Source organism: Micromys minutus, assembly GCF_963924665.1.
Source record: "Micromys minutus genome assembly, chromosome: 29".
Lineage (NCBI taxonomy): Eukaryota > Metazoa > Chordata > Mammalia > Rodentia > Muridae > Micromys > Micromys minutus.
Window position 1 is genome coordinate 25,005,193 of NC_137964.1, and position 8,223 is coordinate 25,013,415.

Here is an 8,223-nt window from a genome sequence, read left to right on the forward strand (position 1 = left end):
GTTTGCTAACTTCCTCCAGAGTGGGCGTCATCCACAGTATCTGTTCCTAACATCTCTCCACATTACTTAGGGTGTCATCCATGGAGCCCAGGTTAGGCTCAGACTCACTAGACAGCCAAGAAGGACCTTGATCTGATCCCTCTGCCTCTGCCTCCTGAGTGCTGGGGCTCAGAGCATGCGCCCCCACCGCCATGCCTGGCTTCAAGCCTGTTTTACCAGGCACCAGGCTTCATTCTGTTCTTTTTATTTTATGTGTATGACCGTTTTGGCTGCATGTCAGTTCGTACACGCCTGGTGCCTACAGAGCCGGAAGAGGATTTTGTATTCTCAAGGACTGAGTTACAGCTCTGAGCTACTGTGTCAGTCCTCGGGACTGAACTGGGGTCCTCTGGAAGAACAGTTTGTGCTCCTAACTGCTCAGCCACCTCTCCAGTCCTTCAACTAGTGGTTTTAAGTTTCAGTCAAAAACAAAGAACAACTAACTAAAAGTATAACTAAAAGAATGATTTAGAGAGCTTACTGAGGCTTCCCTGTGGCTTCAGAACGTGGTTCTGCATTGTCCAGTGACCCTACGATGCACAGCAGAAAAGTCACCTCCAAGAGTCCCCTGCTGTCTTCAACCCCACTTCTCCACCAACGCCCCCACCCCCGCCCCGACTTCATCTTCTCACCCATGTTTCAAGATGGTGCGATCTACGCTCAGTTTTTCCTCGATGCCAAAGTAAGATTTCTATTCAAAGTTCCCTCTCAAAATTCCTGTGACCTCATATTTACAAACCTACAGACTCTGTCCGGGCTTTTCTTTCTTGACCTTTCCATGGCTCGTGAGGATGCCGTTCATTTCCTCTGACTTGAAAAAAAAAACCACTTCCCCTCCTGTTCCATGACAGCTTCCTTTCCTTTCCTTCTTGGGCGTGCCTTCTTGAATTGGACCCCAAGTCACTTTTCTTCTGCTGCTGCTGGCTCAGGTCCCAAGGCTCTATAAGTGACTGCCATCTCTTATGGTGGTCATCTGCTATAGGCTTGCTGATGTGTCAGCCATAACGTATAGATGGCTTCTAAACAGGTATTTCCAGTCCCCTCCCTCACGGGGTTAGTTCAGTTCCAGTGGCCTGCTTATCACCCTTAGCTGTGTTTCACAGGCTCCGTCACCTCACAGTGACAAGACGGAATTACAGTCCTCAAACCCCAAAGCACTCTCCATCTTCCTCATATCACCACCATTTATCCACCTGCTCAAACCGGAAACCTAGAAGTTGCCCTCAACCCCTCCCCTTCCTCCATCTCCACAGTCACCCATGTTTTCTGAGTTCTACCTCTGATACATTTTTCTAGTCCACACGTCTTTACATCGACCCATCACATTCTCCTGGATCATCTATGAATATGCAGTGTTTGAGATCCAATGGACACATTCTTGGGGACATTAAAGTGTGTGGAATAGATTATATATAGATCAAAGATGGAGGCTATGGAGAGGTGGTCATAAAAGAGCCAAGTAGAAGTGCTTAACCTCTAACACTGAGAAGGTGTGGCCAGAAGGACAGAGCCTGTTGGCCTGTTGTTAGGAAACTGGAGGGGGGAAGGTTTTTGGAGGGCAGCTGTTATCACCACCGCTCAACCAGATTGAATTGTTTTTGGATCTCATGTGTAGCTCTGGCTGGCCTGGAACTCACTAAAAAGACCAGGCTGGCCTTAAACCCACAGACATCTATCTGTCACGGCCTCCTGAATGTTGGAATTAAAGGCATGTGTCCCCATGCCTTGCTCACGCTGTATTTTATTGTATGTATTAATATTATGTGTGGGGACTGGAGAGATAGCTCAGTGGTTAAGAGCAATGACTGCTCTTCCAGAGGTCCTGAGTTCAAATCCCAGCAATCACATGGTGGCTCACAACCATCTGTAATGGGATCTGATGCCCTCTTCTGGTGTGTCTAAAGACAGCAACTCACATATAATAAATTTGGGGGATGTGTGTGTGTGTGGGAGAGAGAGAGAGAGAGAGAGAGAGAGAGAGAGAGAGAGAGAGAGAGAGAGAGAAGCAAAAATGGCCATGGGGCTACTACAGCTCAGTTGAGAGAATTTGCCTTGAATTCTGTCTCCACAACCACAACAGGTGAAATGTTTGTCCTTGTGGTGTAATAATGGTTGGAATGTTGGTACATCGTGGATGGGCCATGGAAAGTAAAAGCTGAGAAGAACCGAGGAGGCAGATAGCATGCACTCACCAGGGACCTTATTGGCTCCCTCTCATTAACCCTAAGTTTGCTGGCGTAATGATGCACTCTTCCAATCCCAGCTCTAGGGAGGTGGAGGCAGGAGCATCCCAAGTCTGGGCTCCATAGTGAGACCTCCTCTTATGAAAACAATTATCCACATAGCCCAAGGCTGGGCTGGCTGCCACAGTGTCACAGTGGGAGGAAGGACTCTCAGTGCCACCACCCCTCCCCGAGGATTTATACAAGTTCAATGACTGAGGCATTTTTCTTCAGTGGTGTAGCCACTGGTAAGGTGCTTGAGCTGTTGTAAACAATTTATCCATGTTCCTCTAGGAAACCCAATGAACATTATGGGGTCATTCAAAGGCAAGCAAGCAGAAGGGATGTAAGCTGGGAAGAGGAAGGGGATCTGTAGACAGGGAGACAAAAGGGCAACGTGTGTGTGTGTGTGTGTGTGTGTGTGTGTGTGTGTGTCTGGCTTGGAACTCAATACAGAGTCGAAGGTGACCTTAACCTTCTGATACCTGTTTCTCTATTTCCCAAGTGCTGGGATTGTAAGTACGTACCATCAAACCTGACTCCCTTCAGTTTTGTTGGTTGTTTGACTTCTTGGATGGATCCACAGGGCCGCAGAAAAGGTAGGTAGGCAGGCATTGAATCATGGTACTACCTCTAGCCCTCAGGGATCACCTGCTAACACTAAACCAACTCAGACATCCAAGATAATTTCCATGTCTTAAGTGAATTGACTACTAAACTTGATTTCCTCCACAGAGTCCCTTTTGCCAGTAGAGTGACATAATTCTGTCCACTGTGTCCAACAAACAATAGTTACAAAAAAAAAAAAAAAAAAAAAAAAAAAACAGCAGCCTAGGACAGAGTCCTGTTTCACCAGAAGATTCCATTAAGTTGGGGTTTGGAGAGTGAGAAAAAGGGCAAGGGTAAACCACTCTGCGGAGAAGCTTAGCTGAGGGAGAGTCGTGGTGTGGGCATGCAATCCCTGATCTAGGAGGCAGGAGGAGCCTTGGGCTAGCTAGCCTTAGCTTTATGGTAAGTCCCAAGACAGCCTGGGCTAAGAGTGAAACACTCCCAAAACCCCAAACTGAAAGGAAGGTGGGTGAGAAAAAAAAAGAGAAGCCGGAAGCAAAGTTGGGCTTGAGATTGGTAGGAAATTCCTCATGTTGGTTGTTTGGAGGCTGTGAACCACCCACACCTGACATCATCTCTGAACTCTGGACTCTAATATCAAGGCTCACCTGTCACAGGCGAGATGCCCAATGGCATCCAAGTCAACTGTTCCTAGGACTCTGAGCTTCTCTGCAAACTTCTTGTCCCTCATCATACTATGTTCCCAGCTGCTTCCTCACTACCCAGAAGTTCCCCTTGATCCATGTCCACATCTGTCCACCGGCTCTGACACCTCCATCTCCATCTCTTGAGTCCGAGCTGCCCTAACCTCTCGCCTGGAGACCTGTGTAACTTCTCTTTGGCTCCCCTCTCTATCTTAGACTCCCACTTAGCAGCCTCCCCCCCCCACCTTTTCAAAAACACACCAGGTCCCGTAAGTCCCTATCTAAAGCTCTCTGGTGGCATCTCATCCTACTTAGAAGAAAACCTAAGTTATTTATCGTGGCCTCAAGGTCCTTCCTGCCGGGCTTCTGCCCACATTCCCACCACCTCCTTTTTCTCCCATTTCACTCTAGATGTCACGGCCTTCTTCCCGTTTGTGGAAGGACACCGAGCCCCTGTCTGCGGCAGCCCACTGTCCCCAGGTTAAGCCACAGCAATTCCTTCTCATCCTCCAGGTCTCAGTTTTAACCAACCAGTCAATTAATTGCTAAGTCAGTTTTTATTTTGAGAAGATGAAGATGGCTCACTGTAGCCTACCTGAAAGATACTATGTAATCTAGGTTGGCTTCAAACTTGCTGTGAGCCTCCTACTTTGACTTTCTAAAGTGATGGAATCACAAAGCCATCATGACTGGCTTCTGGTCTCAGTTTAAAGGTTTGATCCCTTCTGATATCTTACACATCATTCTCCGATCAAACATGCAGTAGTAAATCATAAGTCTTATTATTCCTGGGGCTCCCTCACTTGTGAATACCTTTTAGTCTTGTCTCTTGCTCCCTAGAATACTAGGATCTTAAGGGACAGAAACTCTGTTGAGCTTGGTTGTCACTTCCTGAGAACCCACAAGAGGACACAGTTAAGTTGACACTCAAAATAAGAATAAATTGGGAGTTCCCTTTCATGGTTGGTTCTGTGAAGATGAAGCCGGAATATCTCCTGCCAGCCATCAGAGTGGACAATGAATGGGAACAAACTTCATCTTCTTTGTGTGAAGCCTACGGTCACAAAGGTAGCTGCTGATGCTCTGGGTGAAGAGCGGCAAGGTTATGTGGTCCAAGTCAGTGCTGGGAATGACAACCAAGGCTTTCCCGTGAAACAAAGACAGCAAAATGCTCCTGCTAAATGGCATTCATTATTTCTCCTTTTCTGTTTCTTTTTTTCTCCTCCTCCTCATATCCCTCCTCTTCCTCCTCCTCCTCTTCTTCTTTCTTCTCCTCCTCCTCCTCCCCCCACCCCCACCCCTTTTTTTTTGAGAAAGGTTTCTCTGTGTAGCCCTGGCTGTTCTGGACCTAACTCTGTAGACCAGGCTAGCCTCAAACTCAGAGATCCCCCTGCCTCTCTACTTCCCGAATGCTGGGATCAAAAGTGTGAGTCGCCCCTGCCTGCCCAGTGAGTAAGGGGCATTCTTGTTATAAACGAAAGAGAAGAAGGAAGCAGATGTCTGTTCAAGATGCACTGTGAGTGCCAATCTGAGAATTCTCATCCTGGCTACTGTGAAAAAGAAAGATGTTCCTGGACTGAGTCTATAGTTCCTTGGCAGTTGTGGCACAAAAGAGGCCACAGAATCCGAAAGCTTTTCCATCTGACTACAGGAGATGTCCACAAATGCATTGTGGGAAAGCTCTTAAACAAAGGTGAGAGGCCAGGAGCGATGCACCCGAGACCCAGCATCTTATCACACATGTCCTGCAACACAAATGCTGACTGCCATATTGCTCTCATTACACCATGCACCAAGGGGCTGGAGAGATGGCTCAGTGGTTAGAGCACTGACTGCTCTTCCAGAGGCCCTGAGTTTAATTCCCAGCAACCACGTGGTGGCTCACAAACATCTGTAATGGAATCCTCCTTCTAGTGTGTCTGAAGACGGGGACAGTGTACTCATATATAAAATAAATAAATCTTAAAAAAAATCATGCACCAAGGATATGCTAAATGTTTGGCCAAGAGAAATGAAGGAAGCAAAAGGAAACCACCAGGAACAGATTACCAGGAGATGTAGACTGTCGTCAGTCAGTGATTCTACTTCTGAGTCTGAGTTCAATCAACAACAGTATCTAAGATACCAAATAAGCTGGCCATGGTGGCGCAGACCTTTAATCCCCAGCACTGGGGAGGCAGAGGCAGGGGGATCTCCACGAATACGAGGTCAGTCTGGTCTCCACAGTGAGTTCTAGACAGTCAGTGCCATATACAGAGATTCTGTTTCAAAACACCTAAAACCAAACAAGAACAGACAAAACGAAAACTTCCAAAAGAAGTAACAAATGATCAGACATTGATTCTCAACAAACAAACAAACATGAATAAATGGGGATCTAAAGAGATGGCTCAGTGTTTGCTGTTCTCAAAGAGGACTGGAACTTTGTTTTTAAGAGTTACTTTTTAAAAAAATATTATATATAAGTACACTGTAGCTGTCTTTAGACCCACCAGAAGAGGGCACCAGTTCTCATTACAGATGTTTGTGAGCCACCATGTGGTTGCTGGGAATTGAACTCAGGGCCTCTGGAAGAGCAGTTAGTGCTCTAACCACTGAGCTAAGAGTTACTTTTAATGATTCTTAAATGCTTAAACCTCCCTTCCAGTCCATCACCCACCAGAGGTAGCAGACAAGAAAGGATACGAGGGAAGTGGACCTGTTTAGAAATGGTTCTTTGGAGCAAATCTCATCTGCGTTGTCAGGGAATCGGCAGTCTAGTTCACAGGGGTCAGCAGCGGAAGCTCGATCCAGCTCCATCCACTTACAAACACTTCACGGACACACCAGCAGTCGGCGTGGGTGACGGACACACCAGCAGTCGGCGTGGGTGACGGGATAGCAGCAGCGGTGGGCGGTACTACTTAGGAACACCCAGGCCTCAGCTGAATTAGCAGGAGGAATTGGGATCACCAGGAATACCAGAGGTTCTTGGCTTCCTCTGAAAGACCCCCGGAGGGTATCTTCCGTCTGAAGAGACCCCTCCCAAGGAGCAGCGAGACCACTCACTTCGGATGCAAGTAGCAAGAGGTTTATTTACACAGGTACCTGTGGGCACACAGTCTCTCAGAGGACTTGTGCGCCGGACAAAGGGGCAGCCCCCTTTTTATAGGGCTTGGGGGGCAGAAGCAAGGTACAGAAGCAGAAGCATAGCAACAGGGTTCTAATTGGTTAGTTTAAATGTGGCCAGGGAGTGAGCCCAAGGACATGGCTCTAAGGAAACAGCTTTTGATACCAGCTGGGGCTGCAGCTCCTGAGAATAGTTGCCTTGGGCTTATCTAAGTGTGGGAACTATGGCAGACACAACTCTTGGTTCTAGTCGGGGGCTGCAGCTTATCTGAAAGCTGGGCTTGTCTGAATGTCTTCTGTTCTTTGTCTATTGCTAGCTGGCCGCCCACCGGTATCTTGCTTGGCCACCTGGGACCCCGACCCAGCCTGCACAGCCTTACAGACCCAAGTTCTCAGAAGAGGAGGGCGGCCTTGGCCCCTCCTTTGGGACAAGGAGTTGTTTTTCCGTCCTTGCTTTAACATGTGTGGCGGGATGTCCTTGCCTTGGTCCAGGTGGTCAACTGCAGATATTTTTGTTCTGACAGAGACTGGGCTGTCCTCTGGCTCACTTTTGTTTCAGTATTTTTTTATCCTTGCCTGCTCTGGGCCTAGCACGAAATTTGCAGCTAAAGCAGGAGGGGGTCTTTCACCTCAATCAACAAAGCGAAGATAAAAAAAGATGCAGGCACAGGTGTAGAGCTAGCTCCACAAGCAAACCCCTCTCACAGGCTGCTGAGCCCTATTTATAGTCCCTCTAAATGGCGCGTGTCCCCCCACAGGTCTTGCCTCAGCGCATGAGTTTGACTTAGCAAAACTCCGCGGAGTCCGTGGAAGCAGAAAGAAGCCGGAGCATGCCAGCAATGCACGTAAGGGGGCCAGTACAAGTGCGTCATTAGAGAGACTCCTCCATCACGTGTCCTTCACGTGCTGGCCTTAGCAGAAGGTCCTTTCATCTGGGTCCGAGTCAGGAAAACACTCCTTCACCTGTTCGCCCCGGGCAAAATCCCATCCAACACAATTGACTTTCCAAAGAACCCTTAAGTTTCCACTCCGGCTCAGGAGCCCACAAGGCCTCCCTTAGGCCTCCCTTCGGCATCCACAGGCACTGGCAACAAAAACACACAAAAATAAAACTTTGTTTGTCTGTTGTTTTGTTTGGAGTGTTTGTTTGTTGAGACAAGGTTTCTCTGGGTAGCCGGGGATTAAAGGCATGCATCAGCATTGCCCTAGCTACAAAATAAATCTTAACAAAAAGAATAAAGGATTTTAACCCTATGCTTCTGAAAGAATTAGGGATTGTAGTGGGGCTTTGGCCTGGAGAGATGGCTCAGCGGTTAAGAGCACTGGCTGCTCTTCCAGAGGTCTTGAGTTCAATTCCCAGCAACCACATGGTGGCTCACAACCATCTGTGATGAGATCTGGTGCGCTCTTCTGGCCTACGGGCAGAAAGCTTTTTTTAAAAATTATTATTAGAAATACATTATTTATGATGTATACATAATAAATAAATGAATATTTTTTTAAAAAGTAGGGCTTTGGGCATGTGATGGAAGTGTTCCATCGCTGATTAATAAACTCAGCCTAACAAATACGTCTTTTGTTCTGATAGACAGTTTGGTCTC